The following is a 15,542-nucleotide window of genomic DNA, read 5'->3' on the forward strand; positions in this document are numbered from 1 at the left end:
TTCCTCTTAGCACTGCCTTCATGGAGTCCCACAAGTTTTGGTATGATCTAAAGCAGACAATCCCATCACTGCTAAATGAAGAGCCATGCTGACATGCCCTTCCTTGTAACTGAGGCTATAATCTACTGCTTTGTGCTTCAAACTCTTTGGTAATATATAACCATAAAATATAGATAAAATATAAATATAGACATTAGATGCATGAAACAGACTGGATCAGAGATGCTGTTCAGGCACACAAGATACCAAAGAAAAATATTATTTATCTTCAGTCACTAGTTAAGAAGTCACACGAGACAAGAGGAGGCCTCTAGCCAAGCTTACATAATTTCTATCCTATAGTAACAATCACCATGCTTATTCTGATTTTTAAATACTTATGTGTATATGATAGTGTGTCTGTGTGTGTGTGTTCTAAAAGTTATTCTGAAATATCTTCCCAACACCATCCTTCTAACACCTTTTTTTTCTCCTCTATTTGAAGCAAGAAAATATATAATGATTAGAAATTTTTCCACTGGAAAAAAATTCTACAACAAAATATTGAAGATAGATAATATCAAGATATTCAGTTGTCATCTACAGGATCCAACAAGATCTAAATCTTTGTCTCAAGGAGACAGAAGACAGAAGCTAAATTATCTGCTGGGTTCTTTCAAACTTAACAGATTTTTCTGGAGTATATCCTACAGTTGAGAGTGACAGCAGTCACCAGATTAGTGGTCAATGTTTATGTCTTCATTTTTTAAGCTATTTAGTCTCTATTTACTGCAGCGATGTGTCACCTAAAACAGACTCTCTAACTGCTAAAGAATGAAAATGCACTGTTATTTTTCACTCTTTTAGCCAACTAGAAGGTAACAACTGAGACCTTCTTCCATTTGTACAACAATACCAGCTTCCTCCATGTTCAGGAACAAACATGAAATCCAGTGACTGGAGACAGAACCATCTTCTAGATCCTGCCAGCACTCAGAGATTCTAATGCACTTTCAAATAAATTAAAACATTCGGCTATTTGGTTTAGTGTTTAGGTTTTGTTTTGATTTTGTTTGTTTGGACAGTTGGTTGGATTGATTGTTGTTCTTTTTTTCTTCTCCTCCCCTTCTGTTGCTGGTGTTACATTTAAATTATATATTCATGTAATGCACATATGCCATGGCATGCATGTGATAATCAGAAGACAACCTGTAGGAGTCAGTTTTCTTCCCTCACTACCTATATCCTGGGACTTACATTCATGAGTAAGGCTTGTGGCATGTATTCTTCCCCACTGAGCCAGCTCACTGGGCCCTTGTTTGATGTTTCAATTGTTCTGGAAGAAGGTTGATGTAACATGCATGCCGTTACTGCACATGTATTTCTAATGTAATTATATCGTGAAACTTTTATTTATTTATTTTCAAGACAAGGTTTCTCTGTGTAACAGCCCTAGCTGTCCTGAAACTCACTTTGTAGAGCAGGCTGACCTTGAACTCAGAGACCTGCCTGCCTCTGCCTGCCAAATGCTAGGACTAAAGGCAAGTACCACTACAACCCTGCATGAAATATTTATGAAACACCCACTTTGAAGGGGAGTCATAACATAGAAATGGTCACTTCAAAGTATTTGGAGATAGGAATGAAGAGATAAATATAAGATGTTTTTTGCACCCTCATCCAAGTAATCCAATAATAAAAATAGTGGGACTAACATATGTCCTAATTGCTGTCAAATCACAACCAGCTTCTAGCATGCAGAGAACAAGAATCACAACATTTATCCTGTCTTATCAGAATGCCTCAGGAGAAGAACAAGATCTAAAAGATACTGCCTGATCACAGCCCTGTAAAGCAATGAACAGAGAGCACTTTGATTAAAAGAAATAAAAATAACTAAAATTTTTATTTCTAAAAGGAAAGTAATTAAATCTATATGGAGAAATGTGATATTATTTATCTTATCAACAGAACAATGTTTATTTCATCTCAGCTAGTACTCCATTATAAAAGGTTACTTCTAAAAGGTCAGGGGAATGATGTCTGATATTCACTGCTTAAAAGTCTTCAATGCAATGAGCAGAAAAGTCTCTGGAGGTAGATATCAGCTTGAAAATCAAAGCCTCTGGCTACAAATGACTGAAAATCTGGATGTGCCATTAATTTCACCAAGTCGAGCGACTTTAAATTTTTTTTTTTTTTTTCTGTAGCTTGTCTCCCTCTTGAAGCCTGACTTGAATGCATTTTTTTTATTTTAGAAAACTAAGATCCATTGATATCAAACAAAAAAAAACTGAGCCCTGAACTGCTAGTATTGATTATGACTAGTTGCTCATTCATTCATTCGTTCATTTATTCATTGGATTATATCTATGAATCTCAAATGGAAACCTATAATATTTAAGACATAGACTTATGCCCAGGTATCATTTTATATGTTCATTTCCATAAAGTTAGATGTTGGCAGGCTTAATTTTAGCGAAGTTTGTACGTCAACATTTGTGAAACCTAATAGTCATTATTAAGTACTGGGATATATAAAAAGCCATAATACTAAGTCTGTATGGTAAGTCCTTATGGTGAATCAAAGTTTAAGATATTTAATGTTATAAAATAAAAAACATTAGTGGATTATTAATAATTTTTCTTTAAATATGATCAAACTATTTAAATATTTCTAAAATATATGGTAGACAAAACTCGGAGATAAAATTTGGCATGCTGAATGTCTTAGTTGGAGTTTCTTTTGCTGTGACAAAACACTATGACCAAAAAGCAAATTGGAAAGGAAAGAGTTTACTGACTTTAGCCTTCTACATTACAATCAATCACTGAAGGAAGTTATTTCAGAAACTCAAACAGTACAGGAATCTCCTTCATCTCCTTTTGGACTGAAATGAGGGAAAAGGTTATAAAAAAAAAAAAAAACTCAATGCAAGATACCATCCCAAAGACTCACCTCAATGGCAGGAACCTGATTCAGAGATCATAAATGGGTGCTACTTATTGATTTGCTCAACCTGCTTTCTTAAAGAACTCAGGACCACTACACTAGGGATAACACCATCTATAAAGGTCTGGGCCTTCCCCATCAATCATGAATTAAGGAACGATTCTACAGGCTGGCCTACTGCCTGTCTTTAACTGAGATTCACTCTTTTCAGATGATTATATTTTGTGTCAAGTCTATCCAGCACACTGAAAAATTCCAAAACAAAATTATATGCACTGTTAAGCACTGCCACAAATAGTATAAATACAAATATTAAGGAATATTATGGATAAAATTTAGGAACATATACATATCATTGCTTAGCTCTAAGACAAAAAATATTAACTGATAAAATTTGAAGCTCCTGGCTTCTCAGACATAAAATTTCCTAGATTAAAAATATTACACTTGATTAATGAATCTTTGGGGAGATCAGATACATTGAGATGGAGATTTGGCTGTCCTTGGATTGTTGTTGTTGAAAACTTGCCTTGTTTCGTATTGTAAATGGTGTATCTATGGACTACTGCTGCAGCCATGTTTCTAAGGTCAGTGTGTGGTCTGTGAGGCCTTGCCTTTCCTATACCAGGTACACCTCAAGACTACATCTTGCCATTGCTACACTGCATCAAAAGAATGCAGACATCCCTAACTTAGTCCCACCATAATTAAACTAAGATAAATAAAATAGCATAAGAAAGTTGATAAAGAAATGTGTTCTATTATATTAAGTATCTCAGTAATTTTGGTTTTATCATTTTTCTCATAAATATCTTATGATTTTAAGATAACATTTCATTACTTCTTTGAGAATTTCATACAATGTATTTGCCCACAGCTTTTCCTCCCCCTACTGTTTGCCTATCCACCCTCTCTACTTTTATATTCCTTCCCACCAATCTTGGAGAATTTTTGTTTGTTTTTCATCAAGTCCACTTTGCCTTGACCTTGGTGTTTGATTACACACCTTGAGAGTGGGGACTTGCCAAGTTGTGTGATCAAACACCAAATGTCACACTATTAATGAAAGTTGATTCTCTCAGCAACTGTCAAATGCCCATAGCCCCACAGCTAATGGGGGTTCTTCTTGCCAAGTGCTTTTACTCAATCCTAAAGGTTACTTGAACTGAGTTTGTACAGCTCTAATGAATGCAGTCGCAACCACTGGGCATGCATTTGTGCACCCACCCCATTGTGTTCAAAGAATCTATTTCCTTGAAGTTAGTTACCACCTCTAGGTCTATGAAGTTTCCTGAGTCTTAGGGGGAGGAATGTGGTATGTATGTCCATTCAGAACTAAACATTCCACAGTTTCTATCTTTTTACCCAGTTTTAAGGTTGCTGATTTTCTATGATAATTTGCATATGGAATATGCCTTCTCCCTCTCGCTCATGCTCAAATGCCATAAAATCTTTGTTGTCAGTCTTTACCACTATTAGGCCATAGTGGGACCTTAAAGAAGTGGGTCCTAATGTAAGGAAACTAGGTTACTGGACCATTCCCTGGAAGGACTTCACCCTTACGCACTCACTCACTCATTCCTTCCAGATAGTATGAGATGGGGAGTGTTATTATACTTATTATACTTACCATGATGACTTGACTCAACCAAGATCTAAAGCAATGAATTAGTGACCACAGAGTTAAATCTCTGCTCTCATGATCCAAAGAGGAAGGAAAACTTCTCTAACTTTATTATTTCAGGCCTTTTGTTACTATGACATAAAGTTTACTTCCCAAATATAAGTGATAATAGCGTAAAATCAAAATTATTTAGAATGTTTAATATTTCAGTTTTGTGTCTATTCATGCAATGTTTGAGTTATGTTTCTGTCAATATGTGGTACTTTTAAATAGACCTATAAATGTTGAAATTAAAAGCTATCAAATGAATTGTATAAAATTTCCTTTAAAAGCTCTAAGATCTTTTTTTTAGAAAATATGGATTTAATATTTTCTCCTCTTTGCATTTATAACATCTACAGTCCTCCGCTCTACCAGCTGAGCGATCAAAGGTAAGCACTGCTCTAAGATCTTAAAATAACCAAGGTTTTATTTTATTTATAAGTTGTTGTAATTTATACTTCTGAAGGTATTAAAGTATCAAGTAGATCAAGACTTTTTAGAGCACTGTGTATTAAACTATCTTAGCTATAAAGTGTTACAATTACTTATTTAATTAATCAATAGTATTAGTATTTTCCACACAATAACTTATAAGTACCCTAAAGCTGGATATTGAATGGTAATTATAATTATCTTCCTTATTGCTCAGACAATCATAAGACCTAGAGTAAAAGTCCAATTAAGTATTTTGATAGTAAATAAAAATAAATGTAGACAAGAAAACAATACATTTATAAGTATAGATACGGATAGATGATATATAGGCAATTGATAAATAATAGATGATGCATTGTAAATAGATAGGTAGATAGAGAGCTAAGTCAATTGGTAGGTAGGTAGATGATAGATAGATGTTTTGAATTGCTCTTGGTCTGTGTGAACAAAATAAACCTGACTTTTCATGTAAGTTCATGTTGAATCAAAAATAGCTATAGGTCAACCCACAGTGATGGGAAAAGAATAAAAAAGAACTCTGAAATGCAATGGTTTATGAAATACTCTTCATCTCAGTATTTTCAACATAAATTAAAACCAATTCTTAAAACTGAGAAAACATTATCATTTTTTTTTCTGAGTCAGCTTTTCTTCTTACATCAGAAACATGGAGATCAGAGCCTGGACTAGGATTTGGATGTCACATTAACGTTACTTTCTCTTGTCTCTAGTAATTGTTCTCAAAAACAAGTATGTCCTTCATCTCCTATGTGCATTTCTGATCCTACAAAATGCTATGGGCTATGGCAAGGGTTTTCAAAGTTCAAGGTCACTAATTGAGAAAATGCTTTACAGGTTTTCCTACAGCCTGATCTTATGAAAGCATTTTATTAATTGATGTTTCCTCCTCTAAGATGACTTTAGCTCATGTCAAGTTTATATAAAACTATCAAGCACAGTAAGATAATATACTTTGAAGGTGAAATAAGTTATAGGCATCAGAGACATTCATGAGTACGGGACCCCAAAATTCAGCCATTTACATAGATCATCTCTGCTGCAAAGGATTATGGAGTGTATCAAGCCCTCCATAAATGGAATGTATATGCTATTTCTTATTTATTTTAATTTATACTCAATAATCAATCAGACTACATATATCGCTGCATATACTTAATATGTAATGATTATAACAATGCATATTCCTGGTATAGCCATCACATCATTTATAATTTCTTTGTGTTGGAAATAGTATTAATTACTCTTCTGTTGTTGAGATAAAAGACCACATCCAGCACAACTCAAAGAAAAAAAAGTCACATTGACTGACTGTTTCAGATGGAAAGTCCACAATGAGAACAGTCATGGCAGCAGGCAGCACACAGCAAGCAGCTGAAACAAGATTGAGTAATCACACCTTCAACCACAAACACACAGCAGAGAGCAAACTGGAAGTGGAGCAAGGCTATGTATTCTCAAAGCCCACCCCTAGAGTCTTCTTCAGTATTGCTGTAGAACCATCGACCAAAGAACAAGTGTTCAAATACCTGACCCTACAGGGGACATTTATGTTTCAAACCACCATAGGGACATTCAAAACTCCCCCTATTATCTGTTTTACGTCACCCATAATTATTGCTACTGTCATATGTCACATTAAAGATTGCTGCCCATGCTTATGTCCAAGCCTCTTCCTTTTACCATTTGTTCTATTCAGCTTCCTGTTAAAATCTCCTTAGCTCCTATTCCATATTCTCTCTATAAAATCAACATTTTCTGCAGCTCTTACATAAATGTAACCATATACAGTCTCCCAAGGACATGTTTTTTTTATTTTTTATTTTTTTTAATTCAAATCATAATTTTTACTTATTCACACAGGAGTTATAAACACAAAAAGGTAGGATGTGGGGAAGGGGTGACATTGGATCTTGGGTGTTCAGGGGGAATACAGATATCTTTCAGAACATGGTATCGGGTGGGTGAAGGTTCAGGGGACAGGTCACTATGACTCTGTCTCTGATTCACTTGTCCTTATCTAAGTTAGTATTATCTGCCAAGACTACCTATTTACAAGGTCTATGACTACTTAGGCTGGTAAATTTCCACAAAAGCTGCCTGTTTATAATAGCTTATAGCCCTCTGTTTCAATGTTTTTCCACAGAGACCCAAGACTTGGTGTTAGTATACATGTATGACAGGCCTATTGCTGATTTTAGGCCTATGGCTGATTTTAGGCCTTCAGTGTATAAACAGGGCTGCCCCTGACATCTCCTCACTTCTTTAAGTATAGACGGGCTGTGGTGATTCTAATCTTGCAAAGGCATGGATAGAGGCCTGACTTCCCATAATTGAAGGGGCCAAGGACATGATTTTGATGTTCAATTTCCTATCTATAAACTCCTTTCAACAACATCACAAGAATCTGAGACATTTTCTTTCACTTGCTTGTTAATTGTCACAGTTGATTAAAAGATAATCTTTAAGTAGAAAGGTAGATATACATACCAGATAAAATGAGAAATTAACATGGAGGTACATCATCCACACTCACAGTCTGTCTTAAGAAAATATTACACAACACTTTATTCAATGTAGATTGAAATTGCACATTCTGAGTTCATTTTGTATGGTCTGTTTTTAGAGTGAGTTTTGATTTTAATATATTTTTGAAGCAATGATAGCTTTGCAATTCAATTGCATGAAATTGTCTTCTCTGAAACTGAAAACCACCAGGTCAGATTTTCTTGGAACCTGACCAAAACCAAGGTACATTTCTTCTACAGTAAACTCAGAAAGATGAAAGCTGCATATAAGTTAGCAAATCTGAAGGAAAACTTTGACAGATTTGTGGAAACAATCTTGCTGATATTCTTAGGGTATTACAAAACTGAGAAGCTGTTTATTACAAAAAAATTCCAAGTTCAAAATGACTTCTGGCTTCACTTTGAAATCCAGCTGGGGAAGAAATAACTGTAGATCTACTTGGAGTTACACAATTTAATTTTCAGTAAGTGCTTACAACTTACCAGCAGGACACTGCTAAGTATCAGGAAAACATTGCTGTGAACAATTCCAAAACCTCAGCTAGTGTTTATTGTCAGGAATAACATGGAATTTAATCTTAAACTTAAATTAATCTGAATTAAGTGAGAACATTGGATTTACTTTTATATAATGATATAAGAAAATCAAGATTTGTAGAATTTCTGATGTGTATATGTGTTTATGTGTGTGTATGTATGTGCATGCGTTTATATGTGTTTTGTATGTTTATATGTGTGTTTCTACATGTGTTTGTTTGTATTTCTGTATGTGTATGTTTGTGTGTGTGCACATGTGTGTGTGTGTGTCTCAGGATAGACTAGGTAAACAGATGTCACTTCTGCCATTGCTAATTATGATGTTTCACATAATATTAGAGTGAAAAGTGGTATTGGCATTGAATTTACTATAATTATTTATCATTGTAAGATGCCTCATTACATTAATGATTTGTCTCTGTAACAGACTACTGCTTCCCAGTAGAGCATCCTGGACTAATAAACATATATCAATCTGGATCTGCTTAGGTCACTTACAGCCATCAATCAAAGCAGGTAAGAGACTTTCCATTTGGAGTCAGAATTTTGTAGGGCTACTCATAAAGGTCAACATCAGAAATTGTGGAATATATACTTTTTTTCATGTAGAGTAAATAATCCTAGAAGTACAGATTTAGATGTGCTTTTTTGGACCTATTTAGATAAGTCTTGCTATATAGCTCCAACTGGCTTTAGCTCACTGTGTAGAAGAGTCTGCTCTTAAATTTACTATCATCTGCCCTCTACCTCCTGAATGCTGTAGTCCACGGGCCCCTATGCAAATGTACTTTTCTGAAGTTAACCTAAAGTTGGCAAATCTTATTTACCAAATATAAATGCATAGATCACCAATGTTGTACCAGAGAAAATTGAAAAACACAAATATAAAGAAGGTTGTGAATGGAATCCATACCTGTTTTTCTTTCCTCCCTTCTTTTCTTTCTTTCTTTTTTTCTTAATTTCTGTTTTTTTTCAATTTCAGCATAAAAATCCCCTGTATTCCAATATTTTAAGTTTTTTTTCATGTTCAGTTGCCTCTCATTAGTGCTGCTTCAAAGTACATGTACCTAGGTGTGATGTCATCCTCATGGGGGCAACCTATCAGTTGTCACACCTCCAAAGAAAAATGACTCTCCCTTTCCAGTAAGCATCAGCTACTAATACCTCTTCACTTAAGAAAGGTGCTTGAGAGCCTATCTCACATCTCTTCTAGAATGTGATTGGTGTGATGTCTTGCACATCTGAATATGTAAAAACTTAAAATGTAACATTCTTATCTCTGTAGAAAAATGTTGAAAACTAGAAATTTGGTGAAACTAGTTAGATAATGAAAATTATATGGAAAGAGCATCTCACCAACATCTGGATGACATACAAAGTCAATTGTTAGCCACTGGAGGTAGAAACTGTGTCAGACAACAAAAAACTAATTTTAGTGATACTGTGGAGGCTGTAAATGAAACTAATTTTAGTGATATTGTAGAAATTCCTGTGAATCCAAAGTTGTAGTAGGTCACCTGCTCCCTGAGTTTTCTTTTAAGAACATTATCAGATTATCATTGAGATGTAACAAGAGATCTCATCATGTCACTGAAAGGGAAGATATAGAGTCACATTTCTGAAATATCCCTGAGGCAATCTATCTGGAAAATTTTTATTTTTCAAGAAAGAAAAAAAAATTACTGAATAAACTCATCTCACAGTAATCAATAACCAGAAACTCAGTTCAGAGGTCCTTGACCTGAGCAGCATTGACCATAAGCTTAAATTAACTGATATTTATCAAATTATCCAATGAACAGTATTTATTTGTTTCCCTCTTTTATTTAAAATACATTATTTTCTCATACAATATATCCTGAATACAGTTTTTCCTCCCTCTACCCTTCCCAGTTTCTCCTTATCTCAACTTCCCTCCTGGTCTACTTCATTTTTGTCTTTCATTAGAAATGAACAATCTTTTAAGAGTTAATAAGAAAACAAAATAAAACATAGATAAGACAAAAAAACACCACATTAAAGTTAGACAAAGAAAACCTACAGGAAAAAGGAGCTCCAAACTAAAGAACAAGAAGTAGAGACCCATTCTCATACAATCAGGAGCTCCGTAGAAATATTAAACTAAAAGATATATTACATACACAAAAGACTTGATTGCAGACCCATGTAATCCCTGTGCTTGCTGCTTTAGCCTCTGTCTGTTTATATGAGCTTTTCTCAGTTGATTTAGAGAGTCTTTTTCGTTTGGTGTCCTTCACTCCTTCATGTTCTTACATTCTTTCCACCTTCCCTTTCACAGGATTCCCTGAGCTCAAAGAGGAAGGGTTTGATGTAGATATCTCATTTAGAGCTAAGTGTTCCAAAGTCTGTCTGTCTGTCTGTCTGTCTGTCTATCATTCTATCCATCTATCTATCTATCTATCTATCTATCTATCTATCTATCTATCTATCTATCTTTGAGTAATGTCTGGCTGATGTTATATGTTTTATTTTCCCATATGCTGTAGGAGAAAGCTTCTCTTATGATGGCTGAATAAGGCACTAATCTATAAGTGAATATAGGAAAAAAATCAGTAGGACTCATCTGATCACTTCTATTTTTTTCCACCAGTAATATTTGACATCTTAGCTCTCTAATCTCTGGTTCTTGGTCACCTAAGCAGTATCAAGTCTGGGTTCTGTCTCATAAAATGAGCCTAAATTCAAACTAGTCATTAGTTGGTTATTCCCATAGCTTTGTGCCACCAATACCCTAGCATATTTTTCAGGCAGAACTATATTGTAGATCAATGGTGGTTTGTGACTGAGTTGGCGTTTACATATTCTGTATTTATAGCCTGCAAAGTACTGTCTAGCAGCAAAGACAGTAAAACTAGAACATATAGATGAAGGCTGCATATAGGCACAGAATCTCCCTCTCGATGTTCAACAAATCATATAAATGTTGTCTTCAGAAATCAGGTTTTCCTGTTAGTTTGTGGAAGCAATTTATTGTCTTGGCAATAGCCTGAGTTATTTGGGAATTTCCATAAGACAACTTTGGCCATTGACTCAATTGACTGTAACAAGATTCCTGTATTCAAACCTTTTTTGTTGTTGTTGACAAGAGATGGCCAGGCCAACTCCCGCATTATTTGGAGACTTCATAAAGATTACTTTCATATATTTTAGAAAGTTTCCACTACACTAAGCTTCTATCTCATCCCAGAAATGCTCCTTAATTCTAGCTGTCTCCTCAAATTCCCTCTATCAAATCCATCACCCTTCTCAATCCCACCTGATCCTCTCATTCCTCTCCCAATTGCCCCCAGTCTACTGATAAAATTTATTCTATTTTTGATGATCTATCGGTCACACATGGTACAGCCAACACTCTCAGAGCCTACAGATTGTAGCTTCAGCAAACAGCGTCTAAGTAAATATTTGTACCAAACACATATACATTATTCTCTAAGAGAGACCACATTCTAGTCCACACAACATACCTAACAATAACTGTTAAAATATTTCTTAAATCCATACAAGCCAAGTCTCAGCCCATAGCAAAACCAATGATGGAAAATGAAAGGATATCCATGTTAATAACATTAGAAGTAATTTTTCCAAAAATTAATTTCATTGAATACTTATCCTGATACAATAACACAAGTAAAACATGTCTGCTTAGAAAACTCCACAGAGGCAAAAAAGGAGCTTGCTAATACTTTTCTTCAGAGGCTTGTAAAATGATAAGGATTTTTTGTATTAATATGCTAGCTTGTATAGAAATTAACTAAGACATTCCCAAGTTCCTTGCTTGACATTATAGGAACAATCCTTTGAGTTTATGCTTCTTGTGTCATGATGGGTTTGTTTGATCTATTTCCCATAGTGCATACTACCTTGAAAGCAGGAGGCATGCAAACTGTGTTTCTTGCTTTTTCTCCAGAGAATATTTTGCAAATTACTATGCTTGTAATTCTACACAGTTCCCAGGTGGTCTGCTATATGAACACACTTCCTTTCAGCACTTAATGGCTCCCAAGTGGTAGCTTAAACAGTAGGCTATTAGAATGAATTGTAGAGAATGAAACTATTCCTGCACTTCCTTCTTCTCTTTTCTTCCTTTCTCTGTTGGGGTTGATAATGAATAGAAATACACACAAGTACAGAGGATAGGGAAATGACTCACTGGGGCAAGCCTACTTGCACTTTAAGCAAAAGAATCTGAATATTAGTCCTTATTACTCATAGACAAATCCAGGTATGGCTGTCTCTACTTATCACTCCAGAACTGGGGTGCAGAAGAGACAGAGATACACAAATCTTACGAGTCTAATGGCTTGCCCCCTTTAACACAACTGTGATCTTTTTTTCTACAAGAGTCCCTACTTTGAGGCAATAAGATAGAGAGTAATAGAAAATGACACCAAAATCTTTGTTGTGATCTCCCATGCACAAGCACAGGAGAGTACTAATTTACAGTCTTGAGTATGCACAGAGAGAGAGAGAGAGAGAGAGAGAGAGAGAGAGAGAGAGAGAGATCGAGATCGCATATACATACAAACATTACTTAATCAAATACCATTCTGAATGTCATTCCTCATCTCCAGAGCAGAGAAACATATCCCAAATACTGACTAGGAAACCACAGAAATGTTATCACTCCCTCAAATGCGCTATATGTTATTTGCCAAATTCATCCTTTCAGACATCCTTTCAGTCAAGAACTGAAGTCATCTTTGAGACCATTGTATGAACAGATCAGCAGTTATTTACCTACTAACATTCTAATGTGGCTAAGATAGTATACATCACTGTGACTGCTTGTACATCTGTGTAAGAAATATCCTATTAGACTTCTGAAGACACATCAGAAAATGTCTGCAAATTTTAAGGCATTAAAAAATATCTCTTCTCTCACAGTTTCTGTGGATACAGAATTCAGAATGAAGTAATTGATTCTTCCACCCAGGTTTTCACAAAGGTGAGATGGAGCTAGCTGTATTGCATCTAGGGCTCCGAGCTCACTACAAGCTCACAGAGTATTCTGACAAACCCAGGCCAATATAGTTCTGCAAGTCACAGATTTCTGCTTATTTTAAAACTGCAGGAGAATCACAAAACATTCTAGAACTTGCTTCTTCCAGATATGCTTTTAAAAGGCAAGCTTGTTTAGGTCAGTTATACCCAAGATTGCTAAAGGTCTTACAGTTACAAATTTTCTTTATTTATTTCTCATTGGTTTATATAATCACAGACACAAAAGCCACCCACTTTACCTACCTATTATCAGCTGAGAAGAAAACCTAGGTCCTATCTGCACATAAGAAGCTTAGGTTAAAGAAAGACATGGGTCACTGGAGATATATGAGAACCTTGCTTCACATAAATATATTCCCACAACACAAAATAGTGAAATCAATTGCAATTTTAAATTACATTGGCCAAATACGTTTGCTACAAATTGTACTTCCAAAACCAGCGTGTGCCTGTTCCTGCTTTGTTATAAGCCTCACCAGTACTATGTACTAGTCAATTTGAAGATTAAATCCATCCTAAGGGTCCAAATGGAACTCTAAGCATAGTTTGAATTTTCTTTATCTTTTATGATGTATGGAACTCTGTAGTTCAGCACATGAAGAACTATTTTCACTAACACTCATACTCTCATTTTCTTCCATTGTGTTATTACCTTGTATTTACTGATATAAGCAGGCAAGAGATACTAAACTGTGTACTAGAAGCTGAAAGCATACCTTAAAACACTACCACTGGAATTTTTTATCATTACACTAGATAACTATAAACATGTTTTCTTCTTCTTTACAGATGCATGATTTTAATGCTTTTAATAAAGCAATACTTGACATTACAGAAAAATTTCTGACACTTAACAGTGGTAAAATATGGTTATGTGCTTTTTTCATTGACCAATTCTATGTTCTGAAAACTTCCTGTTTTTCACTGGTAAATCAATTAGCAATTTTTTAAAGCTTCGTTCGCCATTCTTTTTGTAAGTTGCATTTGTCTGTTTAGATTTCAATGATCTCTTTGATATTTAATCTTTAAAAATTAGTGTACTATTTTGTTGAGAGATAAAAAGAGGGAAAAAGTCATCATTTATTAAGCATTTTTCATGTACCTAGTGTTTGACACATTTTATTTTATCAATTCAAGATCTTAAGAGATCTACATGGATGTTCCATAACCCAAGAGACCAGAAATCTGCAAAGTTCGATAAGCTGTTCAATGTCATATAGCTCACAAATGAAGAATATTTTTGAGACTAGAAATTTAATCAAGTAACCTGGACACTGGTTGACAATTTATTCTCATTAGCTGTGAAAGTGAGATGTCTGATCAACACCATACCCATAGACAGTGGATTAATGCAGAACAGAAGATTTCATCTAAAGCCAAGCAGATACTGCCTGCAAAAATATCTTGGCTGCTACATGTGAGCTTCCTTTCTGACAGTCATGTCACCACAGTTCCTCCAGTTAGATCTCTAAGGATGACAGGTCAGACTTCGAGGTCTTCTTTGAGTGAGAGTTCACTGAAACAAATGAAGCAGAGACTAGATGGTTTTACTCCCTCAAATGACATAAAACCTCTTTCTCTGCACACAAAACAAACAGGGACTCCAAGCAGCTAACCTTTTCTATGTGACAAATGAAAGTTGTTGACTCACAGACTAACAGTTCTGCTTTGTGTGAACCTATCTGAGTCTGTTGAATTAATATGGTCTAGAATTCACTCTGTGCTAGTACATAATAAAAAAAAAATCCATCCCCCCCCCAAAGAAACTACAGTTGATCACATAGTGGACTATTGCCCTGAAATCATACAACCAAACAAAAAAACTAGCCACTGACTGCCTACAAAGAGCAGGCATGAGTCAAATATCCAACAGAATTAACACATCAATTCTGATCCTTAGTTCTTGCCTCATTTTCATTAGATATTTAAGAATTTAATATCATCTGTATACTGGCTAGTTTTGAGTCAACTTGACAAAAGCTAGAGTTATCACAGAGAAAGAAGCTTCAGTTGAGAAAATGCCTCCAGGAGATGCAGCTTTAAGGCATTTTCTCAATTAGTGATCAGGATGGGAGGGCCCCTTCTGGGTGATGCCATCCCTGGGCTGGTAGTCTTGAGTTCTATAAGAAAGCAAGCTGAGCAAACCAGAGGAAGCAAACCGGTAAGTAATATCCCTCCATAGCCTTTGCATCAGCTCTTATTTCCTGACCTTCTTGAGTTGCAGTCCTGACTTCCTTTGGTGATCAACAAGCAATGTGGAAAATGTAAGCTGAATAAACCCTTTCCTCCCCAAATTGCCTCTTGGTTATGAAGTTTGTGTAGGAATAGAAAACCTGACTAAGACAAATTGGTACCAGGATTGGGGTATTACTGTGACAACCTGATCATGTTTTGGGGAAGACTG

The sequence above is a fragment of the Grammomys surdaster genome, unplaced genomic scaffold, assembly GCF_004785775.1.
Source record: "Grammomys surdaster isolate TR1022 unplaced genomic scaffold, NIH_TR_1.0 133, whole genome shotgun sequence".
Classification (NCBI taxonomy): Eukaryota; Metazoa; Chordata; class Mammalia; order Rodentia; family Muridae; genus Grammomys; species Grammomys surdaster.